Source organism: Monomorium pharaonis, chromosome 8 (genome assembly GCF_013373865.1).
Source record: "Monomorium pharaonis isolate MP-MQ-018 chromosome 8, ASM1337386v2, whole genome shotgun sequence".
In the NCBI taxonomy this organism is placed as follows: Eukaryota; Metazoa; Arthropoda; class Insecta; order Hymenoptera; family Formicidae; genus Monomorium; species Monomorium pharaonis.
The window spans coordinates 19,846,508-19,874,198 of record NC_050474.1 but is presented as its reverse complement, the minus strand read 5'-3'; the positions used below and the strand labels follow the sequence as shown (position 1 = coordinate 19,874,198).

The following is a 27,691-nucleotide window of genomic DNA, read 5'->3' as shown; positions in this document are numbered from 1 at the left end:
TTTTTTCGACAATATTCGTTAAAAAAAAAAAACAATTTTTTTTAAAAGATATTTCATCCCCTTAACGCACTTATAAAGAAATACGTGTCTCTCATTTTTGTCTGTATTTCTATATCCAAAGTTTATTAAAATCGGAGGGAGATACTTGGTTGTGTTCCCTTGTGAATAAAGTAAAACTTGAAACAAAACTTCAAAAGTTTTGCTATCTACCAGCATGGTTATTATATGTGTGTGTGTGTGTGTATGTGTGTATCACTCATATATTAAATGCATTATCTATAATACAAATGGTATGATACAAATACGATGGTTATTTTAATTAATCCTGTATATATTTAATATATAATCAGTAGATTTTTGTATAAATTTTTGCGACCGAGTCTTAGAGATTAGAAATTAATATTCTGAATTAAGTTAATCCTTTTTCTTTTTGTTATTTTTTTCACGTTCCTTGCATTTGATGTGTTCGCTTTCCGCGAAGCAGCGAATTCGACTGTCAATAGTACAGAAATACGAAATTTTATTCACAATAAACTAAGCCGGACGTATTCCAATAGTTTTCACATAAAGCAAGCTTAAAAAGATTCAGTTTTAAATCGGTATGCTGAAATTGCCGCAAACAATGATAGAAAATGCAATTGCGCGCGAAATATTACCGGATCACGACTTTCTCTTGATCTCTGTTTGCGAGTTTCTGCAGGAAAGCTTTCGTGTGATCAACACCCGCAAGCTCGTTTCGCACAAAGGAAGGATGTGTTAAATAAAAGGAAATAAAAAGAAAGAAAAGAGGTTGTGCAAAAGGAGAGCGAAAAGAAAAAAAAGTGCAAACTTCTTGCGTATTCTCACGGGAGCATCGAGAAAGCTCGATGTGCTTTCCCTTTTACGAAGCCACCACGGATAAATCGCTGATTCCGGCGAAAATTCGCGCCTCAGATGTTGATTCAGCGTTACAAAAACAAATACAAGACCGCCCGGCAGCAGACTCGGATATTTTTCCAGCTGTTTCGTTCTTCGATCTACACACGCGGTCTTTTCATTAAGTGTACTCAACTAGCGCATTAATGTGTGTGTTTCAAGTATTTCGATCGTAACACTTTTTCGTGTACATATGTGATTAATTAACAGTATAAAAAATGTTTCACACACAATTAATTAAAAAGATATACATCTATAATTCTGTACATTTCCTGCATTGGATTTTTAAATTGTCTTGTCTAAACTGCATACTTTTTTTTACTTTCTATGTGCAATCGTGTAATACGAGATAAAAAATATTACTGTAATAAATAATCTGACAAATTTTACAACTAAATAAAGCTAATATCGATATGGATGCAAACATAACGTGTGATAACGATAATAATAAGCAAATATTTAAATTTTTTTATAAATTCTTTCTAATCTAAATACGTATGTTAACTGAATAAAAATACGAGCTTATTTAGAAAGCCATAAATGCTCCAATTTGCATTATAACAAGCAATCTCTAACATTTTGATAAAACTAGATATTTGCGATAAAAAAATATTTACGATTCAGAAATCCGTTAGCGCAACTATGTGATCACATGTCAACGCGAGAATTCCAACAATTTTACTCAGCGATTTTTTATGTAGTAAACAAGTACGCGTGATCGTATTGAATCCATTTATCTTTATCTATATTTTCCTACACACACGCGCACACACACACACACACACCCACGGAGTCAAATCAATTAATTTTATTTATTGCCAAATGCTGGAATTCGAGTAATAATTTTGTAGAAAATAATTAATAATAGTTTTATCGTAGCAATCCACTTTATCTTTTCACATAAAGGAACATATATATATATATAACACTATAGATCGCTACGATTGTAAAAAGAATCAAATAAGCGCTTTTATACTCCCTTCTGCTATTAAAAAAAGAACTAAGGTAAATATACGTAGAAGGAAAAATGCGAGAAAAGTCAGCAGAGAAAGAAAGAGAGAGAGAGAGAGAGAAACGAGAAAAGTAAAGCAGCGCGGCGAGGTGATCGGTTCGCGAGTTTATATTTATACTGTATAAACCTTCATCAAGTAGAAAAATGGAATTCTACACACTTTACCGCAAACGCTCGACTTACTTATAATTTAAAATGGAAATAACGCACAGGTTCGCCTCTTTGTTGTTTCAATACGATGATCCCTGCCCTAAGAAATTTCTCGCCTGCTTGTCTTTCATTGGCTTTTTAAATTCAATTCATTCGAAGTGCCGCACACAAACTAGTCTCGATCTTTTAGCGATCTTGCTAAATTGCTCGTCTCGGTGATAACGAACGAACAGTAAGTTTAAGCAAACGCAAAATTCACGGCTGTTTATAAATGCTAATGAATGCGGCACCCGATTCCAAGTCGGTTCCTCCGTCGCGCGCCAAATGCCGTGGACTATAGCGCGCGACCGGTGCTTCCACCGGAAGTGAATCGCATAAAACGAGGGAATGTCTAGAATCTCCGCTCGAGACTTTGCCTACCGAAACGTTTCAAGAGCGCGCAAGAAGAGCATCGAGTTCAGGATAAAGCAGATATCTGCTTGCTGTTTTTAGTTCGTTTTTCCCGCTCATCTCGTTCATTCTCCCTTCATTTTTAATGCGACTTCTTTCTTAGATCCCTTAAAGCGACGTCTACTTCATCCAATCTTGCAGCGATACGAAGAGAACATTTCATCCGGCTTATTAATATTTATAACGTTTCGAGATATCCAGATTGACGTGGCTTTTGTTAAGCGGATTAACGTGACGGATCTGCGTTAATTTGATACATGTGACAAATTATAACGATAAATAATAATTAAAGAAATATCGATTCGCAGTAAACGGGTGTGAGACAGAGTTGTAATATTGCAATGGCAAACCTACGCAATAAAAAGTTGAATTCGTTACAGATATCGGATGATCGATAGTTTCGAAGTTACGTTTCAATATCGTGGAATCGATAGTTCGGTAGAGAGCACCCGGGAATTGAAAATACATAGTCCTTCTCACACTCGTTGATGGAAATAGGTATAACAAAAGCCGCGTATCTTTGAATAAATTTCTCTTCCCCGAAAGCAGACGTCTTGTAGTTTTGCAAAGTGACGAAATAAAACGACGACGCGTGGAGTATCCATTCTGGCCACGCCGGGAACGCGAAAACTGCGCCTTAAATCGTAACGCGGTATATGTATGGAATATCACGAAGTCTTTTAGGACGTGGCACCAAGAGTGCTTTTACGGACGTATAAAAATGGCTTTTAGAGAACTTCTTTTAAAATTATACGAACGGTCCGCGCTGGCTCGGACACGGGCATTCTTATAAAGAAATTTTTACCACGCGGACATTCGTCTCCCTCTCTCTCTCTCCGTCATTTTCCTATTAAACCGGCACTCGAGCCGATCTCAATTAATGTGTCCGACGAAATACCGGAGAAAAAGTCGGGCTTTTGCTGCGAGATGTTCAACGGACAAAGTGGACAGTCGAAGAAAAAAAAAGAAAAGAAGGACATTGGAAACTTATAGCTAAAACGTGAGATTTTGTTGACTCGCCGACGGCGCTGATCGAGGATCGCGAGAGAGCGAAAACAAACGCGGACAGCAGAGGAGAAGAAGAAGAAGAAGAAGAAGCACTTAAAGTGAGTGATGTAAGCGATCTCTCGAACGCTCGCGTTCTCGATAATTTCACCTCGAACTAATTTCTTCCTCGTGCCCTTTGTCCCTTTGCCGCGTTTTAATACGAAACGCGCGTCGTCTCGGGGAGGCATTTGCACTTCGCCCGAACGATCGTCGCTTTGTCGTTTACGTAATTGACGGAATCGCTTTCTATCCTCGATCATCCTGCTCGCCGCCGGAGGAAAAGCGGAGGCAAATACTTGAAAATTTCTACAGCGGAAGCGCGCGGCTTCGGCCGGTATCAAATGTCTCTCTGCGCAAACCGCCTTTCGATCGTTACATCGATCGCGGTAATGCTTTCGTGTTCTCACTCGTTCTCCCATCCCATTTCCCTCGGAACGAATTTCGCATTAATTTCACGCGTCGACCTCATATTCCTAAGCGCATCTCGGGTTTCTCCGCTCTCTCTCTCGAAAAGATGCTGTGCATTACGGCCGGATGAAAGAAAACAGATAAGAATTGCGGCTGAAAGGAGGAACGAAGGGAGGGAGGGAGAAGAAGAGCCACTTCCCGTTCTTTCGTAGTGGCGGAAGCGAGAGCAAGCTGGAAATCTACCGTGACCGAAGGATCCTACAGCAGCGCCTTGGATATGGGTACTTTGCGTGCAAGTCAGTGTAAATACCGTCCCGACATGAAACCTACGCATCCCGAGCTCTTAGGAGAATATGTGTTCCACGGGTGTTGCGGGACAAACGACCGAATTTGCGAAACTTGCATACGCCACCCCGAGGGAATGTCTCGAAATCTGCATTGCAATTCGTGAGGGGCGTTTTGTTTCAAACACACACGCACACGTATGCACATTGCGACAGCGCAGCAAATATGTTTCGAAACCTCGTTAATTTTATAGTGAAGAATATTCTTCTACACTGTATATATATATATATATATAAATTGTAAATATGCACTGTACACATATGAGTTACAAAGAATATTCTTATATATTCTTATAATTCTTATGCGTCGTGCATACATAACGGAGAAAAAGTATGGAAATGTCAAGAATTTAAATAAATGAGACGTTTTTTTAAAGATATAAATTGTTTTTTTAGGCGTATGAAATGTCTATAAAATAACTCTGATATAAAATATCAAAAGAAAATATAAATTAAAGACAGAAGTATAGAACATTTTTTAGTAGCTTTGAGAGCCGCGCTTTTTTAGTAGCGATTTACGATCTGCGGAAGTTTAAAGGATTAGGTTAACGTTGTCCGAATAGCTTTTTGCTGCACAAGTCCACTAACTCCATAGATTAAGATTTATCGACAACCGTTGCGAGTGACGTTCGACAACCATGAACCAAGTCGAACAAATTCCCGACGGCGCAGCAGTGGAAATTCCAGTTAATCGAACGACCCGTAATTCAAACGGTAAAATAATTTCACCTTGTTCTTTGGCGATCGATATCTGCGCGCCAATAATTGCGAAAGGCGATCTTGAAATTCTTGATTCGCGAATCTTTGAGAAAATTCCACCGAGATTCCACTCAAGACATTGTGCCGAATAAAAACATAGAATTTTACCTTTAATTTTTGCTTTTCACGAATCTAATCCTCAAGTATCGTAGATAGATAAGATAAATTCAATGAACATAAAATATTCGAAGAATATTCGAAAGAGTTTGACAGTCATTAATTCGACGAATAGAAGGCTGCATTCTTTCTTGTAAGAAAGATTTTTTTGTAAGAAAGATTATATTTATTATAATTATTGTAACTGCTAATTTTTTTTATTTTTTCTATCTTGAATAAAGCATTTATGGGAATAAATTTATGTAAATTTTTTCACTTACTCGACTTCTATAATACGTTGCATAAGTTTGGTCCCGACCTTTCTAGATATCTCGTACAATAATAAACGCGAATTTTTAAATAAATTCAGTAGAATATCTTTCCCATTTCCCAGCAAAAATTACAGATTATATAAAACTTTAATATTACATAAAATACATAATAATATCCATTACTTATGTGTATGCATTGCAACTTAGCTTTGTTTGAAAAAAAAAATTTACTCGACTTGTAATGTAATGTATCTTTAAGGTTATTGCACTTTTTATTAAAGAAACAATTTTCACGAAGACAAAGATATACGTTACGTAGATACCTCAAATTTTAAGCGGAGAAAATCATTCTTCTAAAAAGAATATTGTCCAAGAGATAAGAGAGCTCGTGAGATCTTTCACTCAGTACGACCCTTACCTCTGAAGAATTAATCACGCTCTTTCCTTTATACGCGTACCCCCCGAAATTATTTCTAGACAATACCTTTGTCAGAGCTCGGCCCCATTCATCGGATCAACCCTCACGTCCTCGCCTCACCTAGAACACAGAGAGTCGTAATCGTAATTAGTACGCAGACCACTTGTGTAATTAAGAGCGTGCGACCGACAGCGTGTGTCACGAAGTAGCCAATTACGACATAGATACTATCTCGAGTCAAAGCACTACGTAAAATGCTGCTTTTAAAAACTCGCGGGACTCTGCTTTTTACATTTAACCTTTTTCTTACATAAAGCTGGAAAACGTTTGATTTTTAATTTTTCTTCATCGTCAAAATTTCCTACATTTGAATGAGATTATAAAAGAGATTTTTCTTGGAATACGCGTAAAAATACTATTAGATTCTTTTCTACTTATACACATAAAAATGTTTTAAAATTTTACATATAAAAACAATCTCTTACATTCAATAATTAAAAAAAAAATTATTTTAAAAACGTTAAGAGAAAATAAGAGCCAGCACTAGATGTAATTGTGCAAAAATTTATTGAATAAACATCTAACGTTGCAACATAAACACAGTTAAATAAAAGATACAAATGTGCAACGTGGACGCAATAAAATTGTATGTACATTAAGTCCACAAATGTTTCGACTCACATTTCGAGTCTTCTTCAGTGCTATCCAATCGCGATTATAATAAAATCAAATTTTATCGTTTGGGCCAGGATACAAAACTGTATGTAAAACTGTGAGGCATTTAAGATCAAATTTAATCCAGAAACAACGGTCAAATAAGGAATCAAATTGAATTAAAGTTAAACTGTCACATCGTATACATGTATAAGCGCTCTGACTTTGTTGGTGCCAAGAAACATATTTTATTTTACTTTTTATGTATTTTAACTTTTTTTTTTATCGAAAGCCTAATTTTCACCGTGCAACAATTCTGCCTTTATCCCGCGATCTTTTTACGTAAAACTGTTTGAATAATACGTTCCAAGAATCTAACGCGTGTCTCGAGGGACTTGCGTTTACTATTTCTCTTTAAGTTCAACCAGAATAATAGAGCACGCAAAGCGCAAACACGACCACAAGCTGGAGCTTGTCGTTACTTTATATGTCCGCAAACCACAAGTACCTACATCTCCACTATCCACTGGAAAGTCTCGCTGAAGAAACTTCGTGGTTCGTTTGCATTCATTTACGAACTTTGGACCTCCCGATTGACGAGGTGGCCTCCGAAAAGCGTCTCTAAAATGCCGATTCTCTCGGATTCTCGATTGGCGAGCTGTCTCTACTGTTATGACTATCTTTCACGACACAATGGTCTCATCTTCAAGAGACCGAAATTCCAAGCGAGATCGAGGTGTATACAAACTCGTGGATTGCTTGCAGCTGTTGCCGAATTCATGAGCAGCGCCAAAGGCCGCATTTACGTGAGAACTAATCAAGTGGGAGAATTCCCATGGAACAGTTTTGTTTAAAAATATTGACACATAACGGATAACACAATTCTCGTTGTCCCTCGATGAAAGTAGATGATATTTTAACATATTTTTGCATAGCGGTTCTGTATCTGCTATTACTTTTGTATATTGTGATTGTAGAAACTTAAAAAAAAATGCTCGTAAGCACAGAAAGATAAAAATGGAAAGTTTAAAATTATTCGATTAACAATATTCTGCATAAATAAAATTATTTATAATACATATATATATTTACACATAAATAATATAAATTAATATTAAACTTGTATTTTTTTCGAAAATTACACGTAAACATTTCAATTTGCATTTTTCACATCTGCTTCCTCAAATTATTTCAATTATTATCCAATATCATTTACTAAGGAGAAACTTTTCGCACATATGTCGTAATTCGAAAACCACCTTACGTTTCAGAAGAACAGGTTTAACAAACGAGGGCACGTTCAAAGACAGACACATAAACGCTCTATGATGAATTGTTTTTCTAACGGCAATAGGGTTAAGTCCTAGATTCTTGTATGCGCAAAGAATACACAGTTTCTCGAAGGCTTTGCCGGGGGGGAAGGCAATATTTGTCTGGCGAGTTACTCTGTCCAGCTGGGAGAGAATCCTAGCGTTCGATCAAACATTTATATTGGACCGCACCGGGCGCGCCGGATCTCTCCGAGAGCGCGAGAATCGTAGAGCAACCTTGAGGGTTTTTGCTGGCATACGAGGCTCGTCAATACTCCAAAGCAAATACACCTAGCCTAAACCGTCGCGTCGTTCATTAGTGCCACGGTACGAGCTACGAGCTGAGAAACGCCCGAGTTCGCTGGATTATCATGGCAAATAAATCAGCCCCTCGGAACTTCCTGCCTCTTTAACGCGTGGAATCATATTTAGATCGTCGGAACACCAACGGAACGCAATCCGCGCGCGCTTCCGAGGGATCCTTACGAAGTTCGCGTTGACTGTGCCGAGCAAACTTTGCAAATTGCCGCGCGCCCAGAGACGCGAGAACGGCACCGCGACGCCTTACTCCTACTTTTAATTTTACCGCGGTATTCGTTAAATAACGAAAATTAAGCGCACGTTAGGTTCTGCGCGTGCGGTATATTAATTTTTATGTCAATAAATCATTTGGAATTTTATTTATATATATATAATGTTGAATTTACACGCGTAAAAATTAATAAGATCTTCTATATATTTTAACGTTATCGTGAGAAACGCGATTATTGTCTCTATTTCTGGATCACTGCCTTTCCTCCGTTCAAGATAGGATTGGCCTTCGGGAGCAAGTTGTCTTATCTTGTACACGTTCCGCTATATGTTAGTTACAAAACCGCTGCACAGTTCAAAGTAGAGAAGCAATGACGTCTTTTTGTTCTCGGCGCGAGGATCAGATTCTCCCTGGATGGATATTAAATGAGCGATTACCGCATAAAGACGATGTGGGCGGCGGTTCCTGTGTATACGTGTGTTTGTTATAGAGATTATTATCCAACTTCGGTAACGGCGTGTCATGCGAGAGATCGGAGACTCTATTTACGCCGACGTCGTGTATTATATTCTATTTCTGTAAGTTTGCTCTCCGCGCGGAACGTCAAACTCGATGGGCCTATCGATATTTCGCTCTCGAAAAAATGGGGGAGGGGGAGGGGATTTTCCGCAAAGAGACGAACGGTACGCAATAAAATTTTCTCGTTCGTTCGCTTGTCGGTTCCAATTTCGTGTAATTAACGAGACGGGATTAGCGACGGAATAGCGAAGGGAGAAAGAGGGGGAAAAAACCGATGCGAGCGGCTGGGGACAGGCGTCCGAGATTAGATTTTGAGGATTTAATTAAGCGAACGATGACTCCGCAAATTTAACAACTTTTGCATTTCTCTTTTTTTTTTCCCACGACAGATGCGCATTCACCATGTTGCAATACGTATTGCAAATACGTTACGCTGCAAGTTCTCTTTTATTTTTCAATCCAAAAGGGAGATTAAATTTTTGAGTTGTATTAACGTAATCTATCTTTCGGTTTGGAATATAAAAACGGACAGTTATTTAACGGTTGGCTGCGTAAGCGCGACGTGCACGTTGAAATGCATTCTCAAGCGTTCCTTTGCATTTCGAGTTCCGATTTAGACGTCGATTCGTACACCTATCGCACTTGACATTCGCAGATCAAGAGAGAGAATTCTGTTAATATCCGGTGCGACGGTATCTTCTTCAGTCAAGAACAGAATCGGGAAGGAGATATCGGAGACTGAGGAAATCAAAGGCACGTCGGTCCGATCTGATCATTGAACGGGTTGCACCCTGAATTCCTCGCGTCAGACAGTGTCGCAAAATCTCATACATTCGAGGGGAAAAAAAAAGACTAGTGTTATAGAACAGATTTATTGCATCCATTTTCATACTGACTTTCTCTACCGTTACGAAAACGCGGCGATATTTTATATTGAGAGACGCGAGATGCAATTCCCTGACTCAAGTGATATATTTTAATTTTCGTATGTCTTATATACGATATATCTGTGATTTCACACGTTAAATAGTATAACGTCCTTTACATTTTATGACAAATAACACAGCCGTCTGTTTGCCATTTATTTCTTCAACAACGCACTCGTCGATATTCATCTTCCTGTGTTGTCGATATTGATAGGCACGCGCATTCACGCGGTTGAGCAAATATCGGTGAAAATAGAAACGCGAATCTACGAAACGAAAGATTTCCATTTTCTCTGAATTGAATAGTGGCGAATGTCTGAAGTTTCCAAAGCTCTTGCGTGCTCGCGCGAACTTCTTCTATAAAATCAACTGCAATCTTTTGTTAACCGAAATCGTGTCGTCAAAATAAACGTACGCTGGAAACACGTGAAGTCTTTTGGAAAACATTATAAAACGTATCTTTGAAAGATATGATAATTGCCTCTTTTTCTAGAGTTTCTAGACAATGGAGCATGTGATGCTATAAAATACAATAAAACCACTGCAAAATACACATGTTTCAAATAATACTTAAACCGAAAACAGAGGACTAATTCAGAATGAGACTCGCTAACAATATGTCTGTTCTATTTACGAATTCACCGATCGAACGAATAATTTCGTTGGTTATTCTGTTGGACAGACTTCGGAGCAACAAGTCGCGTACGATTCGTTACATAGATATAGATTTAGAGGCGATCGGGTATATAAAGCTCGATAAATAATTATTAATTTTACTACCAGGACAATTTAATTATTAAAAGAAATACGCACGTATACAATTAATTACGTTTATAACACGTAATTCACAATTCACAACGAAACATCACAAACACACGTACAACACACCATGCAGATATTATTGTACGTAATTTATGCGTTTGGATTTACATATTTTTACGAGATGCAAATAATAAATAAATAAATGCAGACTCAATTTTTGTTTCATTATGAAAACAAGATGCTGTTGATCCATGCCTTTTATGTGGCCTCGACTTTGAAGTTCCACGATGAAATATGGCAATTACAGAATAATCCACGCAGAATAGTATATAGGGCGCGATTTTAATAATCGGATTAGATATTACACGATGGGATAATGAAAGATCCGATATGAAAGGCACGGTTGGACACCCAATTATAGCGGATTTAGAAATTCAGCCACTGTAACCGGTTAGTTTCCAAGGCTAGTGTTACTACAAATCCCAGTTCTAATTATGGAGATCGATATCACGGGGTTCTGACCTATTATCGTTTAGTGTTTACGCACACAGGCGTGTATAACAGATGTATACGCGATGTACATTAAATTACGCGCGAAATCTCAATTTTGCATATGTCCATGGAAGGAAGTTATGATCGTTCGAAATCAGCTCGATCACATCGGTCGCGAACTGATTTACGGACACGGGATAATTAATCACAAATTGCTTGATAATATTATCAGCAAATCAAATTTCAAACTTCAAAATAATGTCCCAAATCCGTCATTTCGTTTATGCTAAACCTGCATTATAAAATATTCATTTTATATAAAATATAGAATATGCTAAACTTCTTTTTACATTTTTACGATTTTTACAATTGTTAGCTTCTAAAAAATATATCTGACAAAAGTAGAAAAAAATTGTAAGAAAGTGCATCAAATTAATTTATTACCTAACATAATGTATATGTTACGAGTAAATCATAATTTAAAATCTTTTTAAAAAAATTAATATATTATTGAAGCAATAATAGAGAAAAAGAGAATGCATTAGTATATGTATAGACGTTATAAGATTAATTTTTAAACAAATCGTTTTGTATTATTTTTTTTTTTTCGAGAAAATAAAATATGTAGGTGTAATTGAAAGATTCAATAATATTTCTCAGAAAGAGAATTTATTTTTAAAATCTCATATCAATCAAACAATTTTAAGGTGAGAAAAAGAATATAGATCAAGAGAATATTTTCAGCTTCAATATACAGCACATATTAAATTTTACAAACATTGTTAGTTCTTATTTTTCTTCACTTTTTCTCTTCTCCTCCTAAGTATATAATTCACATAACAAATTTTTGAAGTTTAACTTTAAAATTGTAGAAGAATATCAAAAGTTAATAATTCATGTATTTGTAAATTTGCTGTAACTTAAAAAGTCATAAAAGTCTTACAAAAATTAAAGCAAACTTTTTTGTAAAAACATGATATCATTTTAATATGATATAATATGTAACGTTTGACTATTAGAGACTGTTTACCCTATAAAAACGTTTCGTGAAAATGAAATTTTGAAATTCGATGTCTCATTTAATACGGTAATTACTAAATTCGGTTATTATAGTGATAATAATGCCTCCTTTTACTTTATTAATTTATACAAAATTATCATCACTACAATCGTTGCAATGTACTTTTAAAACAGGAAAATTCCAAGCGAGAAAATAGACACGTATCAATTTTTATTGTCATTTTTCTAATTTATGTAAATAAAGTTGGCACAAAGAAAAATAACTTTACAACACTTATTGCCATTTATTTCATTTTAAAACTCTATTATTAAAATAACACAAAATTAAGAAATACCTAATACGAGAGAAAAAGTGAAATGCAATGTAACGTCAACGACGATTATTACAATTACACGCAAGCAAGGCAATGACATTACGCCGAACGTTAAGTCAACGAAGTGGCATCATGGCAAATGGAAAAGCTGAGGGGTCGCATAAAAAAATCGCTCTCTCGGGTGTTGTTAATACCCGATGCGCACGTCGCACCAAGATTGTTTGGAACGAACGATGCTCGACGCGTCGAGCAAGGAGGAACGCGGACCTTGATGACAGAATCGTCCCGAATGGGCGGAGGGAATCAATGAGGATGGCGACGCCCGTCCGGGGCGCCGATGCCTGGCTACGGGCGTCGCGACGCTCCTCGAGTTTCCGCATGATGCGCAAACATTCGTTGTGTCTCGCGGAAAAGGCAAAGTCGAAAGAGAGATCGAGTCCACGAGATCGTACTGCGCGACCGTGAGAGATAAAAGCGTGGCCTCATCCTCTCTCGGATGAGCGCGCGGCCGGAGCGAGGTCCGCCATAGCGGATCGAACACAGGACGCATCGGAGCATGATCGATTATGATAATCCCCGCGGGTACTCGCTTATCGAAATTTCTGCACGGCGCGTGCACGAGATCTACGCGATATACGTAGTTCGTTTGTATTTGCTACGTGCGAGCTGCCTCGTTCTAATCTGCATTCGCATTGAGTCGCGATGCAAATTGCGAGCATGCAAATGGCAGCAAGATAGCCCCGCGCGCGCGGCGACGCATGCCGCACACATCCGATGCAGAAGTAAATCGGGCGACGGGAGCAGTCTCGCATAGAAACGCGATGAGGCGAGATAACGTAGACGCCGACCGGGCCGGCGGGGTCCGTATTCGCGGCTTTGTTCAACGGTTCGCCGAATTGTTTCTGCCATTTGCGTGCTTGTGCGAACATCTAATCCCGCGAATTTCCCCGGGCGTACATATCATTAGGCGCGATACAACGCGGGTTAAGTGCAAAAGCCGTCCGCGTGGGTGGAATGTGATCGCGGGATGTAAACGCAGTACGCGCGTAACGGCAAAAATAGACGATCCGTGAATCGTAATAGAGTCCAATCAATAAATTTATGTATCGCGATTCAATGTAAATATTGTGATTTTCCCATGCCATATGGTTCATAAACTTTTTAGCTGCAACCCCGACCTTTCTTTGAAATGTATCGCGCTATCCGAAGTGGATTTAAAATGCAGGGATAAAAATAAATTACGTGCAAGAGAATTGAGAAAATGAAATTTTGCCTTCCATTGATCCACGAGATTTGTTTCGAATGTTAAGATAATTATACAATATGCGCGACGCGACATACATAAAACTGGAATTTAACATAAAATTATTGTTAAAAAATTACATTGTCAGTAGCGCTAGTTCCAAAAATTCTCCATCGGAATGATATAAATAATTTTCCGTCTCTGAATTTTATCTTTGAATCGTTACTCCGGTCAACTTGAAATTTTTGCACCGGTGCTCTCCTCGATAATGCGCACGAGTTCGAGTTCCTCGACGATCGTAAAAGCAGTCGACGTATCAAGAGAACCTAGTGTTTTAAATTACAAACATTTTTGCGTTAAACTGGACCACTCGTTTCGAATATACTGTACTTGCTACAAAGAATGAGCCCCATGCACAAGCGTTATTATAAACGAACGTCGCCGACGCGACGACGGCGCGTTTATATAATTAGTTTTACGGAACAGTGAGCTCGAGTACGCGAGTGCGTCGTTAAAATCGCGAAAGGGCTATTTATTGTCGTTGAAATAACTCGTCCGGTGACACAAAAGCCGCTGCAACTGGTTCGGATGATCCGAGTAATAATTGAATACCTGGATAACCCGGATACCCAGATTCGATGAAGAATTACGGGTATAGGATAATAAGAGATTTCCAGGTGACGAACTTCGGGTCGGAAGATGGACGGAGCCGTGCGACATTTAAAAAGTGGATTAGGGCGAAAATTCTCTGCAAGAGCCTCGTTCCTGGCGTACGAGTGCAGCGAACTTTAACGAGAATTTTAATATCTGCCATCGTCAGAGAGAGGTCGATGTGTCCTCGGGCTTTTTGCGAAAGAAAACTTTACTGGCGCCGAAGACATAATTATAATGATCTCTGCTTTCGTGAGATTGATTTATTTTACCTTCTTCAATCTGTTAGAAATTTTGTAGATTAAAGAATTGCTTTAAAGAGGTACCGAAAAATCAAAATGCTTCAATCTGTTTAAAAATTACATAGAATATTATTTAAAACGAAATTAATAGTAAAATTTCAAACCGATTGATCATGTATATAGTTTCTAAGAAAATAAAAGTTTAAGTTAGAGTTTTATACATGGTATTTTATATGACAGGTGGATCGAATGACTGATATATTACTTTTTAAAGTGCTTCAATAAAAATATATGAATAGCTATAGTTTGAACAAATCTTTTGGCACATTCTTGCAAAAATGCAACTTCATTTACCATATACTTTTTAATATATACACGTAATAAGTTGATGAAAGTATTATTAACTAAAGATAAGTTTTGATGAAACCAAAGAAATAAAACAGAAAATTGGACGTTGTTAAAAAAATAATTGAAAAAGATATTACAATGACATCAATTAAAAATTAAATTTTTGTAAAGTTCCAAGTGTAAGATTGAAATATAAAATGACATTTATAATGGCAAAAGAGTGCACACAAATAAGATCTTAAGTATATCTCATTTTTTAATTAATGTATTCTCTTCTTCTAGTAAACTTTTTGGCGTATTTTTAATTTTATCTCTCGTGAAGGTATAAGAGCAAAGTTTTATTTCATACATTTTCGTCGGTGTATCTTAATTTTTCTCACTTTTCGCAGAGAAATTTGTGTTCTCGCACAGAAAACATCGCTTCCCACAATTCATTCCACAACGATTATCTTTTAATGATATTACAAAGTACTAAATATTTAGTTAAAAAAAAATATATAATTTACGGTATTACACGAAGAAAGCTCCAAAGATCAAGTAGTAAAGTCAATTATTACTTTTCAATTACAGCAGATTTGTCCCTTCAGAATTAATTGAATATATGTAAGATAAAATATCTAAAGATCTCTTTTCAAAAACTTTTTTCAAATTAAACTTTTACTTTGGTGAAACTTCTATGCTGAAAGATAACGATACTTTGATAAGAAAACTGTTTCAAATGGTTTTACAAAAGTATTTTAGTCTAGAGAAAAAGAGAGAAAAACTAAAGATCCATTTGCAACTTTTTAATACCACTTATGTTTATTATATTATATATATTTTTTAAATATCTGAACCAAATTACGTACATAATTTAATGAATACTTTGGCTGCAAGGGGATAAAAAAAAATTCCCAAACCTAAGAGGTTTATCAGAATCAAGTAGCTCTATTCCATATTTATGAAAGCCTCAAGAAAGTTTAAGCCTTCTCCTGAAACTGGAAAGGCGGATCCACTTATTCCTGTCATTCGGGTTAAACTTCAGACGAAGCGCGTTTTTCTTCTTTACGATCTCGCTGTAAATCGCGCGGCACATTTTACAACAAAGTTTACGAACGCCATCGGTTCTCGACTGCAACGGTAGCGAAACGTCGAGAAAAGAGGCGATAAAAGTCGCAAGGGTGAGTGAGGCGTGAAGACACTCGCGGCGCGACGCGAGACTCTTAGGACGCATAAACGATGAAGTCGCGCTTATAACGCGCATTATTTGCAAGAACGTAAAGACCTGAAATCGTATCAGCCGCTTTAGCGGCGTCACAAAGTACACAATTCGCATAGCGGTCGGAGTGCAATGAGGATATGCGACATAAAGTCATAAAGATCAAAATATTTCTTACACCATTTAAAATATTTTATTATCACAAATCTTAATAGACAAATAGAAAATCGATATGTCAAGTATTATCATATCATATTTGAATTTATCGTAACAGTCAGCTCGGAAAAAAATTTCGAATGAGCGTTCGCACGGTTAGTCGTTCACAGCTTCATTCGCTCGGGTAAGTTACGAGAATGTGATCGTGACTATGATTTTTACGATTTTATTCCGCATAATCAGCACTACGTGCACCGGCGATACGCGGACAAGTGCAAAAACGCGCGCGCAAAGAAATAAGTGAAATACGTAGTATATACCCGGCCACAGTTATTCCGCGACGTATAAATTTGCAAGACAAAATCCTACACCTGCAAAACACAACTCGAAATCTGAACTGTAAGCGTAAAAATAATGAGAAACAACGGAGAGGAATTAATGAAAAAAAAATTTACACAAACGTCCTCTTTTTTAACTCTTCGTTTTTGTGAGTTTACAAACGTTTCATGTTTCAATAATTCCCGTTGCCGCTGAAATTGCAGCATGCCGGCCCTCTCGAAGGGAAACGTCGGATAGCATCGATACTTGTAATATTCACAATGCGAGATGAGTATAAAAATGTCAATATCTTATTAAATTTCAATATTCCCCGTAGTCACGCGACGCGCACCGCCGGCTACACGTGCGAAGTTCAAAGGGAGAAAAATCCATAAACGATCACTTTTACCGGAAATGCCCTTGTATAGATTCCTTTGGGATCGCGCAAACATGTCGAGATCGGTCAGACGTATCCGCGCGGACTGACGTGCAAATAAACAAGCCGATGTATGCGCGATTCGATTAGCTTGAGAACGATAAATCACGGATCCACGATTCCATTACCCGTATTTTTAGTAGCTCTTGACTTCATACCCGTGACCGTGATCGGAATACTTGGGGGGGTATCTTTTGATGGACTATCTTGTCTGAAATTTAGAACGCGAAGATGAGATATAGAGTTACAAAAAGCGAGCTGGCGCAAAACGTATATGTGTGAAAGAGATCGTTAGCGACACGAGGGGAGAAACATGTCTCTATCATATATCGATGAAAGTAAATGGCTGCTCTCTAACGACATGGATTCAGAATAGTTTATACGATGTGTCGATAATTGTTACACTTTAAAGAAAGTATTTCCTCTAGAAATAGATCCTCAACAAAAAGTTTGATGATCCTCAACGAACTTACTCGGGATTATGCCCGCAGTAATTTAGCTTCATTACTTTAATACTTTAAATAAGGTTACATTACTTCATAAAGACGTGCTAATAGAAAAGGATTAGAAGCTTGAAATTATGTAAATAGACAAGCGATAGAAATCGTTGTTCTCTCCGTAGAATTCTTTTGGACTCTTATCTTAACGACTTTCGGGCAGATTAAAGTTTAATTGTAGAGATAATTAACGAAGTAGCAAAGTAGCAGAGATATGAAAAAAAAATAGTAATAGCTTGGTGGAACAATGGCCTTCCGTCACTTTTACATAAAGAAAAAACTTTACTCCAAGTTGATCAAAGAATCCGTAGTTGGAAAGTGGCGCCACGATAAATCTCTTGGACACTTTATATAGAGTGCCATGAGTACACTTTCTTTCAACTACAGGCCTTATTTGATTTTGTGTCAATTTTCCTTTAATCGAAGTTTGATCAAGCTCTATTTTCTTCGACAGATTTTTAATATTTAATTTAAAATGTTAAATATCTCTCTTTAAAAATTAATCTTTCCTGAATAAAAATTCTATACAAGCAAATTATATTTCAATTTATATGGAAGAGAGATGAGATTTTTCAGAGATCTTAAGTTTCAAATTAAAATGATAAAAAGAGTACAAGAAATTTGAAGAATCCTGTAAAGTTTTAAGAAAATAATTTTAAAAAATGAATTGTCGTTGATTTCGGTTTCACGAATCCTCCGCGTTTCGTTACATCACCTTCCTTATTCGTCATCTCCCGAGAGCGATAGGTGTGTAATAGAATGCGAGATAATTAGATGACACCGGGTTGAATTTATGACTCACGATTCCCCGATGCGTGTAGGTCATATTTTCACCAGTGGGACGTAGTGCCGCGCACTTGCGAATCGCACGAGTGGAGAATGGCGAGCATTACGATGCAAAATTAGCACGACGTATAATTAATGTTTGCGGCATCATTGCTCCCTTTACATTACACATATGCTTTCAACAGTCATTTACAATGTTAGAAATAATAAATGTTTCCATATGTGATTTTATACGCATTCAACTAATCTCTATATCAAATCACATTTATATCATATACGTTTACGCGACCATGATTTTCGTGAAATATAAAAATTTGACGATTAATCTAAAATTAGCATACGTTTAATTCCGCTAGAATATAAACTCGAAGTAAGACAATACACATAAATATTAAAGAGTTCCCTTTTATTTATGATTACGTAATTAACATAATTTTCATATTCTTTGTGATGCGGTAAGTAAGTTTTTCTTACATTCTCATTGTGTTTAAAATGCCGTTATATATTTCTTTTCATTTATGTAACACAACAATGACGTATATTTAATTTAATTAAATTTCACTTCCATCTATTATTGAGTGCTATCTTCAACTAACATTCGACATCGTTATGCAATCCAAGACTAGGAATTCGAAACTCAAACTCCTCTTGACAGTTTTCGCGACAATAAGAGCCATCCTCCCGGCTGGCAGACCACCGAAAGTTAAATTAACTTTCTCCGACACTTCGTAGTATTATTGTCCCTTTTGTCGGTAGTTCGATCAAATCCCGCACGAGATACCCCACTAGATTTTTCCTATCTATATATCGGTGGGATCAAGGGAAACAACGAACGGCGCAAAATCACAGACGATCAGGAGAACCGGGAGGCAAAGAAGGTGGAATGTATCAGGACGCGATTTCGAAAGTTGGCTGAAGATGAGCTCTAACTAAGTTGAGCCCCGCAAAATTGTCCCCGCGACAGGAACTTCGGGAGAACTGCAGTTATGAACGCGCGACCTGGCGATGTTAATCAAGAAGTTGTAGCGACGAGGTCGTAAACGTCGCGGACTGGCAATCCCTTTTTTTCCTCTTCCGCGTTTTGCCCGATAAAATGTTCAAGTAGGATAAGAAAAAAGCGCGGAAATGTTATTTTCAGAATTCACGAAGATTTCGCGTGAACTGCGAATACGAAAGGCGATAAGAAAGGCGATCGCGTATTCAATTCATGTAAAATAATCCTTCGTAATTTCGTATCTCTCTCTCTCTGTATTTCTCTTCGAGAGGATCATTAACTGTGTTAATCAAGCTTATCAAAGTTAATTAATTTCGAAATGATTAGCGATCAAGATTACATCATTTGCGCCCGCAAACGTAGTAATACATCCGCATATTTAGATCATATTGCCGCAAATGTACTCTTCACCGAGGAATTATTATTCTAACTCTCCTCGAGCACATGTACGTATTATTATAAATTAATTAAAATAATATTATCAATTAAAAATGTGTTCATTTATTTAATTTCGGTTTCATATTTAAACGTAAATATACTTGCAGCATGAACAATTACAAACAGTTTTACCGCGATAAATTGTGCGGTGACGCAACATACTAAGATTGTTAATAAACGCTGACAAAACGCTAAAGGCCGGTTTTCAGATTTAGGCAGTCTGTCGCAATTGCGGATGCAAATGGGTTAACACGAGTTCGTGAGGCATAATACCTAGAGATTACATGATGAATCCATAGAGGCTAATAAAACACGTTGTAATATTGATCATCGCAGTTTCTGCAGTGTTAAACCGTTAATGACAGTAGTATTAGTAAACGCATCGTCAAACGGATCTCGGAAGAAGAAGAGACCCGCGACTACAATAGACAATTAAAACCGCGAGAACTGAACATCTTGCGCGCGTCGTGTTTAATATTGTGAACGCTGCAATGCCGAATGAATTGGGGAATTGGAAAGTAAACCGGGATTATTAAATTAAGAACTCCCTCTCGGTGACCCACTTCCACTCACTTGAATTTGCTCTGCTAACTCGTCAAAAAAGAAGCATCTCTCTCAGCCGCCAGCGCTATATTTTCTCTGAAAGAAACCGGCAGCCTCGGGGGGGCGAAGAAAAAAAAGGCGGGGGGGAGGAAGAAATCCTATAAAACGATTCGTGTTCTCGTCAAAGCCCGCGTGCAACGAAAGTCAAACGATTCGACATCTCGCAAATCTTGATCTCCCGTTTCTCCTATACGCACTTTCTTCCTTTCCTTCCTTCGTGCTTCGAAAAGTTAAAGATCGCTTTCTGGAGAGTAGTCAGCAACTTTTACTCGCCGGTATAAACTTTAAATGGTAATTTCGAAGTTTGACCGAAAATTCTACCCCTATCTCCTCCCCCTCCCCTCCAACGGTCGCTCCGCACACGCCCCGCTCGACTCTGCACGCGTGCACGCCGCGCTGATGCTGCACCGCGGCAGCAGAACTGACCTTGACTTTCCGACATCTCCGGGCGGCGATGGATCTTGACTGTCTCCTGAGCGCCTCCAGAGGAACGCGTTGCCTTCAGGATCCGCTCCGGCAGGTGAGCACCACCACGACACCACCACTACTTTCCCCCCTTCCCTCCTCCCCTTTCCCCGGGTTCGAAAGATAAGGAGCCCGATAACCGGGATCCCAGTCCCGCAACCGATCGAACGCGATCTCGCGAGCGGGAGCGGCGAGATCACTGACAGTCGGAAATCACCACGGGGCGACAGGAGAGAAATTGCGACAGGCAGGGGCGCAGGTTACGATGCACGCGACACGAATACGATACACGCGGACGCCGCACTCTCCTATCCTCGTTCGTTTCTCTCGGTACGACGCGACGGCACGACGACGAATCGGTCGCGGCGCGGCTTGGGCGGTGACTGAGCGCGAGGACCGAGGCGTCCCGACGCTCTCTCGGAGTCACCCCCACTTCCACCCCCGTCTTTCCGCGATATCATGCGAACAGATAGATGATACCTGCCAGAATTCCCTCGCCCTCTCTTTCTCTCTTTCTCTCTCTCTCTCTCTCTCTCTCTCTCTCTCTCTCTCTCTCTCTCTCTCTCTCTCTCTTTCGCACCCTCTCCGCCCTCATCCCTCGTTGCTAACACGATCAACGAGATCGGAAAGTTTCCCTCTCGCTGCTACTTTTTGCAAGCTACGCTTAACCCTTCTCCGGGGTTACTTTGATCTTTAGTCCTAACATTAAAACGGAAATTTTCTATCTTATGTGTAGGATTAATACTTTTGTAGGTCCGTCGAATAATTTTCTACTTCAGTTGCTACAAAGTTACATAATAATTTTCGTAAAAAGCATTTTCTAAAAAGAAAACTACAAAGGATCATTTCTTTCTAATCCTGGGCAAAGAAGAAAATTGAGATAGATTTAAATCATTTTATAAATTAAAAAAACAGTTTAGAATTATTCATTCAGATTTTTTTATCACGGCAAAGTAATTAAACTTTGCAAAATATATCTTTCTAAATATGTACAAGATATAAAATGTTGAATTGCGTGGTATGACATGTTTATCGTTTAGTTTTTAAAAAGTAATGTTAATTAAATGTTAAATGTTAATTACATACTACATGTTTTAATTTAAAACTATTAATATAATCATTATAGATCGTTAAATTTAATTAATGTATAAATTAATCATGATGTAAATCGCATAAATATTCGAATAATTTCGTTTTACATTATAGATTCGATAATGTAGAGATAAATATTACAATTAACTGTAATCTATAGTTACTTACGTAATCCTTCATTAGATTTAGAATTACGTTAATTATTAATTTCATAATATATTTATGATATATTTATATCTATTAACTTTATCATAAATTGTATTATACATAATAAACTTTTACCGTTTGTATTTTCATCGTACATTAAAAGTATTAAAACCAAAATATTATGTGCCATATTTTTTTTCAATATGTTCAGTTTTTAATATTTGCAACTTCTAACTAAATAATTGTTTTTAATAAAAATATTTTTAAGATATATATGCGGTTGACACTGTTATCCATAGAAAAATAGACAACTTGATCTTTCAGTATACAGAATTAAGCTTTCAGAATTTCACTTGGAAGGTTAATATATGTCACGTCGAGAAGCTCATCGGTCTTTATGTCAGTATAGCGACCATGCTCACTGAGAATTCAGTATCACCTTACCGACTATTAATATATGACATGACGAGGTACTATTAATTTTTTACAATTTACTTCGTGCAAGAAATTTTTCATATGTGTAATATAACACATCAACAAGATATCATTTAAGACCGCCAGTCCATAAAAAATTTTCATAACTGTCAAATGAGCCAGATAACTTAATATTACCAGCTATTTTCAACCAACAGAAATACAATTGTAGAAATATTTAACATATGCAACTAAAATAGTATATACATGTAGAACTATGAAATTATGAAACATCAGAATGTGTAAATTTTAAAATAAACACTGCAGTGTACAAAATGTCCAGATATTTAGTCAGATCAAATCGGAAACGGTTGGTAATATCAATCATAAATAAAATATCATATGATTATTGCAAAATATAACATAATAATTATCTTTGAATATTAAATATTAATTGATAAAATCTTACAAAATTATATTTAAAAATCTATTGTTAAATTTGGAATGCATAAACTATTAAATGTATTAAGTCAAACAAGTATCTTAAGTCATATTTTAATATCAACAAGTTATTAAAATTGATTTTAATTTTATATTAAAAACTTTCAATATTGCAGGTAATTTAATGTAATTTACTCACACTAATTAATGTAACTCTCAAATGTCATTAATAAAATCTATGAGATAATGTACGATATTTAAAATTTTTTATTCTGCAATAAAATATCTGTTAAATCTACAATATTTTACTTCATTTTGAGCACACGTAAATGAAGTGACCATTATAGATGAATACGTTATAACAGATCAGAATAAAATATTATTGCAAGAATAAATATAATACATATTCATATCTCTTTTTTATATAAAACATTTTTAATGCATTATGTAACTGAAATATTTACTGTCCTTCTTTCATCTTTTAACATGTGCATATTAAAAAAATTTCTTTTTACTTTTTATTCACAGTTTTTTCTCTAGACTAAATATTTCTTATAACGTTTTATTTATATTTACAAGTTAATCTTATAAACAATTAGCAAATAAAATATTTCGTAATTATATATCATTCAATTAATAATAGATACGATAGATTATCTATTAATAATAAATTATGTAATCAATAATTCTATTAATAATCAAGCAAATATGTTTTATCTATAATAAATCAGCGGATAATTGCAAATTGAATATTTATTTTATCTGTTATAGCCGGTTTATTTTAAGACATAAATAAATCTATGAAACATTAAAATTTTTAATTATTGTATTATAAATCTGAGAAGATATGACGTATTGGTGTATTATATTCATACAGATCTTTTTCTATAGAATTGTGGAAAACCAATAATTGGTTTGGATACCAAAATTTGTGGATAATCAATAATTGATTAAATATTAAAAATTAATGTCTCAATTTGAAATAAAAAAATATTTATTACTTACAGGTACGATGACCAAAAGCGGAGTTACAAGCTCCTTTGGAAGCTACAGTAAACTGTAACATACAAATATATTGAAGTTTTATAGTGTTTAAAATAATTACTACTTGAAAAATAATAAATATCAATTTTTTCAACTATTTTTATCTATGTTTTTAAATAAATGTTCATTCAGTTGTAATAAATTTTTAGAAAATATTTATGCAAATTTCGAAAACGTAAATTTATAAGATTATACAGTTTTTAAAAATAAAATTTTTTTAATTTTTTCAAGTTTGATTCTTACTGTATGTGCAAGTATATTAAATATATATACATAATATAAATACATATATATGCTCCTTTACAAAATTAATTATGTATGCGTATGTATGCACATAAAAGTATTATATATTTATTATCATGCACTGTAATATATTTTGTTGAAAATTTTAAGTAAACATTTTCTAAATTTTATGTAAAACATATTTCAAATTATGTCAGAAATCTTTTATATACGTTGCATAATACAATAATATAATAATGCATAATATAATAATGCATAATATAATAATGCAAAATAAAGAATACGAACATTTTAAAAATAAGTTATTAATTACACATACACGCATGCAAGACACAATAATATAAAAAATCAAATATAATACTAACATAAAATATTACTTACTTCATAGTTGCTCCATCTGACGTCCGATACTTTTTGGTCCTCCTCTTTCTCTCCTGCATTCACGTAATACTCACTCACGATTAATTACAATCACGAGCAAACTAATTATCGCAATACGAGAATTACACGAAACTTTGTGCGGCACTCCCGAAGTTAAAATTACGCAAAGTGAAAGAAACGCGATGAATTATACGCGATTTACTTAAGCACCGAACTCTTCCGATTAGTTTAAGTCCATTCTTGAAACTCCGATGAAGCCATAATGTAAATTACATTGATCTGAAACAACAAATGTAATATCCAATTTATAGCAAAAAATGTGCAAAATAATTGACACCTAAAAAATAATTACTATGTGCATTAAATTATTTTGTCCTTAAATAAGTATTTTTAAAATAGTCGTGCAATTTCAAGAAAGGTTTCATCTTTTTAAATTATGATATTTTTGAAAATCAAATATCCAACTTTTCAATTTTGCAGAATTAAGATTTTTAAATCTGAAATGTATTAAACATATGTTATATTTGATAAATACACGTATCTATATTTACCAAATTAATTGTATGTGTGTATATTGATTCGATGACAATAATATGTATATACAGATCTTGGGGCACTTTGCCGAACGCTCTCGATGTCAAATCCGATGTGCATTTCCGCGGAATATACGATGCACTTAATAAACGATTCATACGTGACGGTATTTCACCAACTACTTGAAACATTATTCGAGCCAGCGATTCGCGTGCTACTCCGCATTCTCAATCCGGAAACGATAATGCATAAATCACCCCTGCGAGATATATTTGGCCGTTAAATAAATAATTGTCGGCAATAAATATACCAATGGAAAACGAAATGTCTACAGATTCCCCGCTACCTATCTCCACGTAGCAAATAAATAATAGCTAGCGAAATAATTCGCGTTGATACGCACAGCACCGTCACCTGCAGATCGTCAGTCGAAACAGTTAATCTACCCGCGAGTTGCTCGCGAGAAATAATATCATTTTGCAGGATGACAACCTGGAGCCGGCACGCATCGCCGCCCGAGTGCGTGGATAGCATTGGATAGCATTGGATGGTGACCTGCGCGTCAACTGCTCCGCGCCGTAGCTGCAAAACATTTAATTTTACGAAATAATCTTACGTCGCATACGTCTTCAATCACGTCGAGTCTAAACTAGCTTTGAAGAATGGATTATCATCGTTGTTCATGAGATTCACCCGACGGATGAAATCGATACTCTCTTTCAATGAAAATATTTACTACTTGTGCCAATTAATTGATTATTTTAACTGCACGAAATCCTGGTATCCACAGAGATTAAACTATTTTAGAGCTATTTAAAAACGATATTAATACATGAATTTTGATCTCTAATCTATAAGTTTATAAAGATAGAGTTTTCGTTAGTTAATTACAAATATGGGCAAACAAATTATTGAAATATTTACATGGCAATTTGGATCGTATTAATGCAATGCTAATCGCAGATGCAATCTCTCAAAATATACAAGGTATTATTGATAAGAATCGATATCACACAGTTTCTCTTTACTTAAATTAATTTGCAATAATTCTAATATTTTTTCATAATAAAATATTCCAATTTTTTCAATAATAAAATATTTTGCTCTTAAAATTCGGAAATAATAATGGACAAATTATATTCAAAATGTAATGTGAGACAATTATATAAATAATTAACATATTAATGTATATGCGTAATTAGCGATTTTTTTTAATAAACTTAATCTCACAAGGTTCTTTTTAATAGAAATTAAAAAATATATATTTCAGATGATGTGCTAATATTTGAAATTTATAAATTCGCTATTAATATTGTGATGAAGTTAAGATATTAATATGCATTTTTTATGTAATATAATTTACATACACATTTGTTTCTTTCTGCATAATAAAAAGGCAAATCAAATTCTAAGAACAATTCATTTTAAATTAAACAATGCTGTTTACATTGTTTATATTAAATATTAATTCTCATTAACAAAAAGTCATTATATACTATAAATATTCTATTAAATATTTAAAGCATCTTAAAAAAAATACAAAATAATTTTATTTAATTTTTTATAACCCAACAAATAACACGTACAATGCGATCGTCCCACACATAAACGATTATTTAACTCCAGTGTAGAATGACAAATGATTAATTATCTTCCTGATGTCTCCTCCTTTTCTTTCTTTTCCTCCTCCTCCTCCTCCTCTCGTTTCTCCATTGTCGTTCTCTCGTTCGTATAACCTGCACGCAAAAATAAATCCGTTGATTACAAATCGCATTAATTATTTAACTACAACAATCCCGTTATAAGTCGTACGCTTTATCACACTTTATGACAAACGAACGCGATGCGAAAAAAGAACGTATATAAAATGCGTACGGATATTGAATTATTGATACCATATCTTTGTTATTTACTGAAATTGAACAAAGACAGGAATTCAAGATGGCGCATTTGTAAATCGCGCGGAAAACTTCACGCCAGCGGAGGCTCCCGCACCTCGTAGAACAGACGCCCGTGCATCAAATAATGAATAAAGTGCTTCGTGGCGATTACAATCTCGTATTACCACGCGATAATCGCGATACTCGGAAGCACGAGTCAGTCGTCTCGTTGCCCGCGTCGTGGATTTCGATCGGACAAATACCTAAGAATTCTCACGCACGATTCGACAAAATTTCGTCATTTCATGAACGAATTCACGCTAGGCGAGTCTCGAATGCTGCAGGGTACAAGTAAATACAAATGGATGATGATCACGCTTACCGATTACGCGTCGCGACGCGCATCAGCCTCTCGGATCGAGATTGATCCCACGCCAAGCGCCGTTGTTCCGCTACTTCCGCTAGTGACGATGCAACTGACCGAAGTTCGAAAATAGTGGCAACTTCAGTCCGGTACAACGCAAGTCGGTGCATCGATATCGACAGTCGATACTTGATGTCGCTCGTATGATAAATTTTGAAGGCACAAATCTATAAGATAGAATTACATACATGTATTATTAATAAATAATTTGTATTTTATACAATTCGTACAATAAATAAATATATTACTATAATTGATTAATGATTTAGAAATGTATAATGTAATTTGTCGACATACATAATTATCATAATAATGT

At 35.9% G+C, this 27,691-nt stretch overlaps 1 protein-coding gene across 5 annotated transcripts in view; it reads right to left on the bottom strand.

Annotated features, from left to right (window-relative positions):
* LOC105838785 (transient receptor potential-gamma protein) overlaps positions 1-27,524 on the bottom strand; it is an 89,407-nt gene extending 61,883 nt beyond the window's left edge. For 2 of the 5 annotated variants that reach the window (XM_028190054.2, XM_036291314.1), the window contains exons 1-2: positions 20,737-21,186; positions 5,938-5,991 (exon numbers count right to left, since the gene is read on the bottom strand). The gene's annotated coding sequence lies outside the window, so the exon portion shown is untranslated. Of the gene's footprint in view, positions 1-5,937; positions 5,992-20,736; positions 21,187-23,874; positions 23,938-24,537; positions 24,817-26,657; positions 26,808-27,333 lie in introns of those variants that run through there. The other 3 variants (XM_028190053.2, XM_036291313.1, XM_012684590.3) reach the window with 3 other exon arrangements.
* Positions 27,525-27,691: the final 167 nt, after the last annotated feature.